Genomic DNA, 12,065 nt, shown 5'->3' with positions numbered 1-12,065 from the left:
GAAGTTGAGAAAAATAAATTAATATATATTATCCAAAAATACTATCTTATTAAAATTTAAAATTATGTATTAACTTAATTGATTTAAAATAAAATATTAATAAAATGAAAAAAGTCTTATTATAATAAATTATAATGTTTTATAATATATATTTGTAATGTTTATTCATAATTTATTCACAAACTAAAACACTTAACAATAAATAATGATAACAAAGAATAGACCATATACATACATAAACCATTAAATTAATCATAACTATAATTATGATAAATCATTCTTATATAATATTTTTACAAAGAAAACCGTATATAAATATAATCTAAATGATAACACAACAATATAGATACCTTAAAATTTTGAGAAATTATTATTAATCCCTTCATAATTTTTAAAATTTTTAATTAGGTCTTCAAAAATTTTGGAAATTATTATTAAACTCCCAAAAGTTCAAAAAATTTTCATTAAACCACCTAAAACTTAGTTGCAGGATCCACCACTAACAAAAACATTGATTTTGAAAAAAGAAAATTGTGCATATACTCTAAGCCTTAAACATTAAATCTTAAACAGAGATTTCAAGATTAATCTATTTTTTTTTTTTTGCGGATTTACCAATCCTTTATGCCTCCTTTATGTTTTTGTATAGAATTATGTTATTCGAAAAAAAATGTTATATTAGTTTTAATTAATAAAAGCAAAAAAAGTGAAGATTATATATTAAATTGAAATAATTTAATATTTCAAAATTGGAAAACACGAAAATTTTGAGGTTAATGATTATATTAATTTTAATTTAATCTTGGAAATGAAAAAAGCTGTGAAATGCTAAACGGAAATAGAAAAAAAAATATGAAATTTCCAAAAAATCGAGCAAATTAGTCTCTCTTAAAAAATTAGAGTAATTTAATCTCTGTCAATTTTAAAAGTGAATAATTAAGGACAATTAATCACGACGTTAATGTGTTTTGTCAATTGTGCATAATTTTAGAAATTCTTATTAAACTCTTAAAACTTCTAAAAATTTTCATTAAATCTTTAATTTTTTTTTAATTTTAATAAAACTAACTAAAACTTATTTGTAAGGTCCACTACTAACAAAAACATTGGTTTTTAGAAAATAAATTACACATACACTCTAATCCTTAAACCCTAAATTTTTTTTTGCCAATAATTGGATAAATTTACCAATCCTTTATGCCTCCTTTACGTTTTTTGTATAGAATTTTGTTACGGTTTGAATATCAAAATAAACAAGAAATTCATTTATGTATTTTAAACTTCTGTCAACCCACCTATCTCTTTCGTATAAAACAGGACAAAAATGTTATATTAGTTTTAACTAATAAAAGAAAAAAAGAAGAAGTGAAGACTATATATTAATTTCAAATAATTTATAATATTTCAATATTGAAAAACACGAAAAATGTGAGGCTAATGATTATATTTATTTTAATTTAATCTTGGAAAAAAAAGCTGTGAAACGCTAAATAGAAATAGAAAACAATGTGAAGTTAATTTTAATTAAAATTTCAAAAAAAAAATGCGAAACGTGAAATAGAATTAAAACAAAAAAAAAGGCGTGGTTAAAGATTAATTAATTTTAATTTAAATCCTTTTAAAATATTTAATACAATACTTGGTTTCACCTTTTTGTATTAAAATTTTAAGTTATTTGAAATTAATATATAATCTTAAAGTTGATAATAATAAAAAAATGTGAAACGAAATCTTATATTAATTTTAATTAAAAGTTGAATTTAAAATTTATTTATGTAATAGTTAGTGTTTCATAATTGAAAATTGGAAAAGAATTTTGAAGTTACCGTCTAAATTGTTAATTTTGAAAATTATCAAGGATCATGATTTGCAATTTTTAGAGTTAGTACTTTTATATATAGTAGATACATAGATAGATATATATTGTATATACGGTATACTTAATCTCCATTGTTAAGCTGCTTTAGTCCATAGTCTTTGCTTCCCACCATGTCCTCAACAAATTCCCATGTCATAACATGCAAAGGTAACTCTCTATTACTTCCTCTTGTATTTGCAAATAAAATTATAAAACATACATACGTATATGGAATTGAATATATATATCCCTTCCATCTTGGACACTTTGGCAACGTAGCAAGCCACTTGAAAAGCAATCACAAGTAATCTTTCGTTCTCTGCGCTCGGCTAGTCACCAGATGATTAATGTATCGAAAAACATGCTTCCATCTAACCTCTTGATCTCCCTAAAAAGATTCATGTCTTTTATCCCTGTAAATAAACTAATCACTCTCTTTAAAAAGGTCTTGTTACCCATCTCCGTGAGTAGGCTACTCGTTCCTCAATGCACTTGCTCATCTACTGCGAACATGTTTTTTAGGCTATTGAACCCTACCTAAACATAACAACCCTGTACTATTGCTCAAGAAAAAATGACAGAATGAGTCCCATCACGTACATCCCCCCATGCACTCCGCAATGATGGCAACATCTCCAAACACGAAACCTTCACTATATATACTCTTCAGCACGTTGAAGAAGATATCGACCCTTAAGCATCCATAACCACCTTATTGGCCTCAACCTTCTTATTTTGCATACCTCCTCCAGTTCTCCGCTTTGTTAGGGTGAATCGTGTTGGGTATGGGTCCCACTATGTGGGAAACCCATATTTTCTGCCACAATGTTTTGCCCTCTTTTTGGTTTTGTCAAAAGCCATTTTTGGGGAGCTTTTAACGTGGGAGTGGGCAGAAATTTTAGTAGAGCTAAAACAAAAAAAATCTCAAATTAAAACAGAGAGAAAGAGAAGAAAATTTCAGTTTTTCAAGTTTGGTGCAACAGTGATCAACTCTTCGATCGAAGGTTCATCCGTGGTTCGATTGAGCTGATTTTTGGACAGCAGCTAGGCGATAAGGTGTTCTTGACTTTGTACGGTCGGATTTTTCATCCGAGTCTTGTAGCGTCGGAAATACCCATTTTTTAGCAGCTACATTTTTGGTGATGTTCTCTCATTTTTCTCTCTTTTGCTAAAAATTACATATTGTTAGCCTTGTCTGAGTTGAATGCTTGTTGTAGGCTTGATATTGTGATCTTGTAGTCGAACATTTGATGATAGTAGAGCTCTTTATCGGACTCTAAAGTCCCGTGGTTTTTACCCTTGATTTAAAGGGGTTTTCCACGTAAAAATATCGGTGTCTCTATTTATTTTTGTTGTGGTTGCATTAGTTGATTTGTGGTTGATTAAGGTTGCTAGAGAACATATCTTGTGCTATTGTGCTTGCCATAATTTTTGACAGGAGTTATAAGGAGAGAAAGAACACCGGTTGTGCTTTCGCTTTGTTTCGGTTGTTCAGTTTCTTCCCAACAAACTGGTGTCAGAGCTTGGTTATTGTGTCAGATAATTATGGAAATTAATACGAGCAAGATGATTATGTTGAATGGCACAAATTATCAACTTTGGCGGAATAAAATGAAGGACTTGTTGTTTGTGAAGGCTTTGCATCTTCCGGTCTTTACTACTCAAAAACCCGATTCGAAAAATGATGAAGAATGGGAATTTGAGCATCAACAAGTGTGTGGCTTTATTCGGTAATTTGTTGAAGAAAATGTTTACAACCACAATGATCAAGAGACACATGCTCGAACATTGTGGGAGAAGCTTGAAAGCTTGTATGCTTCGAGGTCGGGCAATAACAAGTTATTTTTGCTAAAGAAAATGATGGCGCTGAAATATAAAGAAGGAATGTCTATAGCTGACCATGTTAGTGAATTTCAGAGTGTGATGAATCAGTTGCTTGGTATGGGTGTCAAATTTGATGACGAGATTTTAGGACTTCGGTTGCTTGCTACTCTACCAGACTCTTGGGAGACCTTTCGAGTCTCACTCATTAATTCTGCCCCACAGGGTATTATTACTTTGGATTTGGCTAAGAGTGGTGTGTTGAATGAAGAGGTTAGAAGAAGATCTCAGGGCTCTACATCACAGTCCGAGGTGTTGGTTATCGAGAACAGGGGGAGAAACAGAGACAAAGATGGAAAGGGTAGAGATAAAAGCCGAAGCAAGTCAAGATCGAGATACAAGAATCTTGAGTGTCATCATTGTGGTAAGAAAGGTCATATCAAGAAATATTGCTTCAAGTGGAAGAAAGAGAACAAAGGTGGTGGTGATAAACACGATCGGAATGACGATGAAAAATTCGAGCGTGTTGCTACTGTTACTCGTGAAGATCTGTTAGTTATTTGTAATGAGAATTTGGTCAACCTAGCATGCGATGAGACTAGTTGGGTGATTGATACTGGTGCATCACTTCATGTCACGTCGAGGAAGGAATTCTTCACATCTTATACTCCTGGTGATTTTGGGGTATTGAAGATGGGTAATGATGGTTTGGTTTCGGTTATTGGTATGGGAGATGTTAGCTTGGTAAGTAACAATGGAACAAAGTTAACTCTCAAGGATGTCAGACATGCACCGGATGTCCGTTTGAATTTGATTTCTGCAGGAAAACTTGATGATGAGGGATTCTGTAACACCTTCAGTGAAGGGCAGTGGAAGCTGACTAAAGGCTCCTTGGTTGTGGCTCGAGGAAAGAAGAGCTCAAATTTGTACTTGATGCAAGCTTTGACTTCTCGAGAGACGGTGAATGTGACACTGAATGACAACTCAACTGAGTTGTGGCATAAACGACTCAGTCACATTAGTGAGAAGGGGCTTAGCTGTTTAGCGAAGAAGAATCAACTTTCGGGTTTAAAGAATGCTACACTGAAGAATTGTGCTCATTGTCTAGCAGGAAAGCAAAAAAGAGTTTCATTTAGAAGCCATCCTCCTCATAGGAAATCAGAGTTGCTAGAGTTGGTCCATTCAGATGTTTGTGGTCCGATAAAAGTAAGATCACACGGTGGTGCACTTTACTTTGTGACTTTCATTGATGATTGTTCAAGAAAGCTATGGGTTTACACTTTGAAGTCTAAAAATCAAGTCTTTGAGGTGTTTAAACAGTTTCAAGCATCAGTTGAAAGGGAAACTGGGAAGAAGTTGAAGTGCATTCGTACTGATAATGGTGGCGAGTACACAGGGTCGTTTCATGAGTATTGTCTGCGACAGGGAATCAGACATCAGAGAACACCACCAAAGACTCCACAGTTAAATGGGTTAGCTGAAAGAATGAACCGAACATTAATTGAGAGAGTCAGATATTTGTTGTCAGATGCAAAGTTACCAAGATCGTTTTGGGCTGAAGCTTTGAATACAGTGACACATGTGATAAATCTGTCTCCTAGTGTTCCTTTGAAAGGTGATATGCCAGATAGAGTTTGGTTTGGTAAAGACGTGTCATATGATCACCTACGTGTGTTCGGTTGTAAAGCATTTGTTCATGTTCCAAAGGTTGAAAGATCCAAGTTGGATGCCAAGGCTCGACAATACATTTTTATTGGTTATGGTCTAGATGGTGAGTTTGGTTATAGACTCTATGATCCAGTTCAGAAGAAACTCGTGAGAAGCAGAGATGTTGTCTTCATTGAGGATCAGACCATTGATGACATTGATAAGACGGAGAAAGTGGATTCACAAGGTAGTGGTGACTTGATCGATGTGAATCCGGTTCCCCTAGACTCTTCACTAGATCCTATCCAGGATGATGTGCATAGTGATGTTAGTGGTGACCATCAAACTATAGGTGACTTTGATACTCCCATGGATGATGTTGTGAATGATCAACAACAAGCACCTATAGCTCCACCAGCAGTTCCACTTTGAAGGTCTTCCAGAGATCGACGATCTTCTGTCAGGTATTCTCCTGATGAATATGTTCTTTTGACTGACGGGGGAGAACCTGAATGTTATGAAGAGGCTATGGAGAGTGAATGCAAAGATCAGTGGGTTGAAGCGATGAAAGATGAACTTCAATCCTTGCATGAGAACCATACTTTTGAATTGGTGAAACTGCCTAAGGGCAAAAGAGCTTTGAAGAATCGGTGGGTTTACAGGTTGAAGCAAGAAGAGAAGTCTTCATCTCCACGATACAAAGCTAGATTGGTCGTCAAGGGTTATACTCAGAAAAAGGGGGTTGATTTTGAAGAAATATTTTCTCCGGTTGTGAAGATGTCCTCTATCAGAACTATACTGAGTTTGGCAGCTTGTTATGACCTAGAGGTTGAACAAATGGATGTGAAAACTGCTTTTCTTCATGGTGACTTGGAAGAAGAGCTTTACATGGAGCAGCCAGAGGGTTTTGTTGCACAAGGGAAAGAAGACTATGTGGGCAGATTGAAGAAGAGCTTGTATGGTTTGAAGCAAGCTCCAAGGCAATGGTACAAGAAGTTTGAGTCTGTTATGGGGGAGCAAGGCTACAATAAGACTACTTCTGATCATTGCGTGTTTGTTAAGAGATTCTCTGGTGATGATTTTATTATTCTTTTGCTCTATGTTGATGATATGCTTATTGTTGGTCAGAATGCTTCTAGAATTGAGAAGTTGAAACAAGAGTTGAGTAAATCCTTTGCAATGAAGGATTTGGGGCCAGCAAAGCAAATTCTTGGCATAAGACTGACACGTGATAGAAAGGCCAAGAAATTATGGTTATCACAAGAGAGGTACATTGAGAAAGTACTTCAAAGGTTTAGTATGGACAAAGCTAAAGCGGTGAATACTCCATTTGCTATGCACTTTAGATTGAGTGTTAAGCATAGTCCTTCCACAGAAAAGGAGAAGGAAGAGATGCAGAAAATTCCTTACTCTTCAGCCGTGGGTAGTTTGATGTATGCAATGGTTTGCACGAGACCAGACTTGGCTTATGCCGTTGGTACAGTTAGTCGGTTTCTTTCTAATCCAGGCAGAGAGCATTGGAATGCAGTGAAGTGGATTATGAGATATCTTCGTGGCACTTCCAACATGAAACTTTGTTTCGGCAATGAGAAACCTGTTCTTGTTGGGTATACAGATTCAGACATGGCCGGAGACATTGACTCGAGGAGATCTACTTCAGGTTACTTAATCACTCATGCAGGGGGAGCTGTGGCATGGCAATCGAGACTGCAAAAGTGTGTTGCATTGTCCACCACCGAATCAGAGTTCATTGCAGCAACCGAAGCGTGTAAGGAGATGCTTTGGATGAAGAAGTTTGTGCATGAGCTTGGTTTTACTCAGGAGAAGTATGTCCTGTATTGTGATAGCCAGAGTGCTATTCATCTTGGTAAGAACTCAACTTTTCATGCTAGATCTAAGCATATTGATGTGAGGTACCATTGGATACGAGATGTTCTTGAAGCTAAGCTGTTAGAGGTTGAGAAGATACACACTAATGATAATGGTGCTGATAAGTTGACGAAGGCCTTACCAAGAGGAAAGTTTGAAGCATGTTGTTTGACCTCCGGCATGGAGGCATTCCCCACATAGTTGGAGGGGGAGATTTGTTGGGTATGGGTCCCACTATGTGGGAAACCCATATTTTCTGCCACAATGTTTTGCCCTCTTTTTGGTTTTGTCAAAAGCCATTTTTGGGGGGCTTTTAACGTGGGAGTGGGCAGAAATTTTAGTAGAGCTAAAACAAAAAAAATCTCAAATTAAAACAGAGAGAAAGAGAGAAGAAAATTTCAGTTTTTCAAGTTTGGTGCAGCAGTGATCAACTCTTCGATCGAAGGTTCATCCGTGGTTCGATTGAGCTGATTTTTGGACAGCAGCTAGGCGATAAGGTGTTCTTGACTTTGTACGGTCGGATTTTTCATCCGAGTCTTGTAGCGTCGGAAATACCCGTTTTTCAGAAGCTACGTTTTTGGTGATGTTCTCTCATTTTTCTCTCTTTTGCTAAAAATTACATATTGTTAGCCTTGTCGGAGTTGAATGCTTGTTGTAGGCTTGATATTGTGATCTTGTAGTCGAACATTTGATGATAGTAGAGCTCTTTATCGGACTCTAAAGTCCCGTGGTTTTTACCCTTGATTTAAAGGGGTTTTCCACGTAAAAATATCGGTGTCTCTATTTATTTTTGTTGTGGTTGCATTAGTTGATTTGTGGTTGATTAAGGTTGCTAGAGAACATATCTTGTGCTATTGTGCTTGCCATAATTTTTGACAGGAGTTATAAGGAGAGAAAGAACACCGGTTGTGCTTTCGCTTTGTTTCGGTTGTTCGGTTTCTTCCCAACAAATCGACCTTCCTTTACATCACCACATCCGTTTCCCTGCCTTTTCCCTTGTTGATACCCTTATCAACAAATATCTATCCTACATCATGTGTGTACATGTGTGTTGGGTTTTCAAAAGCACACAAAAATTGGTCGGAATTTTGATTAATTAGTTTGAAATATATATATTGATGTGGCAGGCATTGTAAGTTGGGGAAAAGGGGAGCCATTGAAGGTTGAAGAGATACAAGTAGAACCACCAAAATTATATGAAGTTCGAGTTAAAATGCTATATGCCAGTGTTTGTCACACTGATTTATTGCTTGCCAATGGGTTCCCAATTGTTAGTACTTCTAAATCTTATTGTTTAGCTTGGTAGATATGCCCATGGTATTAATTAATATTTATTCCCAATCCTTTCAGCCTGTTTTTCCTCGAGTAATCGGTCATGAAGGTGTGGGGTAAGTTTTTCTACATACATACTATACATATTTATTTTTGGGTAAATTGCACTTAAAAATCACAGAACTCTTATTAAATTTACGTTTTAGTGATTCAACTTCAGAAAGTTAAAAATGGTCACTAAAATATCTAAAGTCTTCATATAAGTCACTGAGTTGTCTAAATTAACGTTGTATGGCCTCATATGAAAATTTTTGAATAACTTAATAATCATTTTGTAACTTTTTGAAATTAGACCAAAAATATAAGTTAAATGCAGTTTATCCTTTATTATTACTATTTATTTTCGTTTTTGTAATGGTTTATGAAAGTGTCCACCAAATGATGTGATGCATGCCATGATGTTGATTAAAAAAACAATTGTTGCAGGGTGGTGGAGAGCATTGGAGAGGGAGTGACAGGACTGAGAGAAGGGGACCTTGTGATTCCGACGTATGTAGCAGAGTGTAGAACGTGTGAGAATTGTATGTCTGAAAAGACCAATTTATGCTTAAAATACCCAACCAGGTACAATGGGTTAATGCTGGATGGCAGTTCAAGGATGACCATCGGAGGTCAAACTGCCTACCATGCATTGTCATGCTCAACATGGTGCCAATACATGGTTATCAACCTCAACTTCCTTCTCAAGATTGACCCAAAAACTCCACTTCCCAATGCTACCTTCCTTTCATGTGGGTTTTCAACCGGATATGGGGCTGCTTGGAAGGAACCCATGCTTCAAAATGCCTCATCTGTTGCTGTTTTTGGCCTTGGACCTGTTGGCTTGGGGGTACCTCCTACCCTTTTCTTTTTTATTTTAGTTAATTCGGGTTAATATTTGATACATCGAGGTAAAAGTATCATGCAAGTCTCTATTCTAGGAGTCAGATTACATTTTGTCTCTTTTATTGAAAAATTAGTAAATCAGTCCATGTACATTAAATCAAATAACAAATTAGCTTTTTCTGTTAAAAATTTCATTCACACTAATAAAAATTAGCATGACTGACGAAATAACCAAACAGTGACACATAACGTGTCACGTCCACATCATGATGATATATAAGAACCAGTTTTAACAATAAAAATGGATGAACTTTTTAATATAAAGATCGATTTACCATTTGATAAAACGTAAATGTACTAATTTACTTAATTTTTTGAATAGAAATAATATAATGCATTCTTGCTCCTAATAGAAGGTATAATCTTATGCATGGATTTGATGTGCAGGCCATCAAGGGAGCCAAAAGTCGAGGTGCTATTAAAGTAATTGGCATAGACAAGAACCCAATGAAAGAATGAAAGAAGCAAAGGGGCAAGCATTTGGAATGACGGATTTCATAAATCCCGAGCAATCTGATAAACCTATTGCGGAATTAGTGAAGGATTTAACAGGTGGAATGGGCGTTGATTATAGCTTAGAATGCACAGGGGTTCCACTCCTCATCAATCAAGCCATTCAATCCACAAAACTGGTACATCACTATCATACATTATATTATTTTTCAACCATGAATAAAAACACACTAACATCGGGGATTATGATATGATGGTTAGGGAACAGGAAAAATCATACAAATAGGAGCAGCAGAAGAGGCAAATGTCAACATAAACATCTTAGAGCTTTTATTTGGAAGAACATTGAAGGGGTCAATTTTTGGAGGGCTCAAACCCAAAACCGACCTCCCAATTATATTTGAAAAATGTAAAAACAGGGTGAGTTGTGTTGTGTCCATCATATCAGTTTATTGGCTACTGGTTGATGTTGTGAAGGATGGATTCCTTAAATGTTTTAAACTTTTTTGTTTTTGTTCTGCACAGGAAATCCAGCTTGATGAACTTAAGAGCCATGAGATTAAGCTGGAAGACGGAAACAAAGTCTCTGAGTTGTTGAAGCAACCAGATTGCGTCAAGATTTTGATCACATTTGATCCCTCTTACTCATGTTTACCACATAAATAAAGCAATGCCATGTTTAAATTGCTCTTTCTTTCTTTTTCTTTGTTTACTTGCTAATAACTCCTTGGCCTCGTGGTAAGAGTATTTGTGTTGTGCCATAAAACCTTGGGTTCAATCATTTAATAAAGTTGTTTACGTCTTCAGTTTTTCTTAATTTTAAAATTGAGCAAATTAGTCTCTCTCAAAAAATTGGAGCAATTAAATCCCTATCAATTTTAAAAGTGAGCAATTAAGGACCATTAATCACGGTGTTAATATGTTTTGCCAATTGTGCATAATTCTGATTGGTATAATAACAAATTTAGCCATTGATATTTATATGTTTTGTTAATTTGATCTTGATTCTAAAAAGTTCAACAAATTTAGCTTCAAAATTTACAAAAAAATATTACATGTTAAATTTATGTAAAATTGACGAAAATGTTGTGATTAATTGTCCTTAGTTGTTTATTTTCGAAATTGATAGGGATTAACTTGCTCCAATTTTTTTAGAGGAACTAATTTACTCAATATCAAAATTGAGAAATACCAAAAAGTCTTTTTACCAATTATTTGTATGGGCTAAAATCTTTAGAAAATAGTATTTCTACATGTAACTTTTTTTTAATAAAGAAACCTTAATTCCAAAATGAAAAATGGAAATTATATGTGCTGAAATTACTCATATTTATTCACCCTTTTTTTTCTAAAAATTAATTAAATGAATAATAAATTAAAGGCATAGTAACAAATGTCCCTTAATGTTTATATCTTTTGGCAATTTGATCCCTTTTTATTTAAATTTTGACCCCAAACATTTTTAAAAGAGTCGAATTTGACCAACAACCTTAAAAAAGTGTCAATTTATTTTTTAACAGAAATATTAACTAAAACGTTAATTTTTTTTAACATTGCAACCTGCATGGCAATCTACGTGTTCTTCATGTTAGTTTTTGAATTTTTTATAATTCGTTTTTGAATTTTGAATTTTTTTTATTTTTTTGAATATTTATATAAATTTTAAATTATTTATTGATGTGGCATATAAGAAAAGTAACGTTAGCATGAAGAATATATAGACTGTCATGCGGGTTGTCATGCCAATATTATTAAAAAGTTAATGTTTTAATCATTAATTATTTCCATTAAAGGAAAGCTATTTGACTTGTTTTGAAATATTAATGGTCAAACTTAACTCAAAAAAGTGAATAAGGAATAATTTAACAAAGTAAACGCTGAAAACTAAATTTATCATCATAATAAATTATTCGCTTACAAGGTCTAGTAAAAATAAGATTGGGTTCTAGCTAGGTGTGAGTATTTGATCGAGTCGAGTAGAATCGAGTCAAAAAATTTCGAGTTAGTCGAGTTGACGAATCCTATTTTAGCAACCAAACTCGCTTTGAATTTTTTTCGAATCGAGTCAAAAAATTTCGAGTCAAGTCAAGTCGAGTTAACGAATCCTATTATTTATACTCAATGTTGCGTTTACATGAACTGATTATTTAACTAGTAAACGAAGTATAAAATTATTTAACTACATAAACAATATAATGGT

General features: G+C 34.4%; 1 pseudogene; it reads left to right on the top strand.

Moving 5' to 3' along the window:
* The first annotated feature begins 1,989 nt into the window (after positions 1–1,989).
* On the top strand, positions 1,990–10,664 carry LOC107938193 (8-hydroxygeraniol oxidoreductase-like; annotated as a pseudogene).
* The last annotated feature ends 1,401 nt before the right edge of the window (positions 10,665–12,065 follow it).

This window comes from Gossypium hirsutum, chromosome D10, assembly GCF_007990345.1.
Source record: "Gossypium hirsutum isolate 1008001.06 chromosome D10, Gossypium_hirsutum_v2.1, whole genome shotgun sequence".
Taxonomy (NCBI): Eukaryota; Viridiplantae; Streptophyta; class Magnoliopsida; order Malvales; family Malvaceae; genus Gossypium; species Gossypium hirsutum.
The sequence above is the reverse complement of the archived record's forward strand: the minus strand, read 5'-3'. Positions and strand labels throughout refer to the sequence as shown.